Source organism: Brassica oleracea, chromosome C9 (assembly GCF_000695525.1).
Source record: "Brassica oleracea var. oleracea cultivar TO1000 chromosome C9, BOL, whole genome shotgun sequence".
Lineage (NCBI taxonomy): Eukaryota > Viridiplantae > Streptophyta > Magnoliopsida > Brassicales > Brassicaceae > Brassica > Brassica oleracea.
In genome coordinates, this window is record NC_027756.1 from 35,865,731 (window position 1) to 35,866,976 (window position 1,246).

A 1,246-nucleotide genomic window follows, 5' to 3' on the forward strand; every position below is an offset into this window, starting at 1 on the left:
AGAAGAAAAACAAAGTAGAAGCCTCGAAAGGCAAAGTCTAAAAGGCAACAACACAAGCCCTCCGGGACTCAAAAGAAAACAACAAACAAAGAAAACTAAGCTTCCCGATCACTCTCGCGATCATTAAGGGCGGAAAGCTCCGAAGCCCTGACGCTCGATTCACGGGCAATCGGAGAGACTTGCACCGCAGCATCCTCCGACACCTCGCCAGTGTTTTCCTCGCCGTCCCGACGAGACTCTTCTGGAGGCGGCGAATCGCGACCCTCGACTGAAGTGTCCGAAAGCACGAGGACAGGAACGTTATCTCCATCGACTTGAGCTCCTCGACCAGGCACTCCTTCCTCAAGAACAGTCGAAGGGTTTTCAGTAAGAAGCATCGGGTCCTCGCGCCTTTCTCCGACCAGATGAGTAGACGAGACATGCAGATTCGCCGCGGTCTCTGGGTCAATTAAGCCAGCATTGGAACCATACAGGTCGAGACCCGCCAGAATCCGAGCATCCACGAACTGAGACTCCAACACGAGGGGAGAGAGTCTAAAATCGCTTTCAGGGATCTCGCCAACCTTTAGCTTATCAGCCTCTTGTTTGTAATTTCTCTCGTACTCGACGAACATATCAATAGAGGCTTGCGGTATGTCGTTCCCGGCTCCTTTCAAGGCCTCGAGGCACTTCCTAGTCCCAAAGGCTTGGCTGTAGAGTAACCGAGCCTCGTCGTAAGGACCCCGACGCTCCTCTCGAGAACGAATCTTGGCGAAGCAACGATTAGCCTTGGCGGTCATTTCCGCCTCAACTCTCCCCCTTTCTCTAGTCCCCTCCAAGAAGAGTCCCTCAAACGTTTCATCTCTCGCTTGTGCGTGGCAGCGAGCGAAGCCCTCTATGATGTGCCGTGGGGTAGCGCACCGGGCAAAACAGGCATGCATGGCTTGATCATGGAAAACAGTAAAGATATATGTTCATTGTTTGACTCATATCTTCCAAACCACGAGGCTTCTACGCATGAAATCACTTGGAGAATGTTCTCAACTCAATTACGGAGCTCCTTGAAGAAGAATCAGATCAAACGGAGTTCATATGTGATAGTTATGCTATTTACAAATCAGGTGATCTTCAGTTCTCGCGAATTCAGACCACCCGAGAAGCTCGAAATGGCTAACCTTCTTTCTGATGAACCAACGGTCAATTCAATCATGACAAAGGTTATTATTCATGTTCTAAATGTTCAAGAAAGCATTGGGCTTGATGGTTT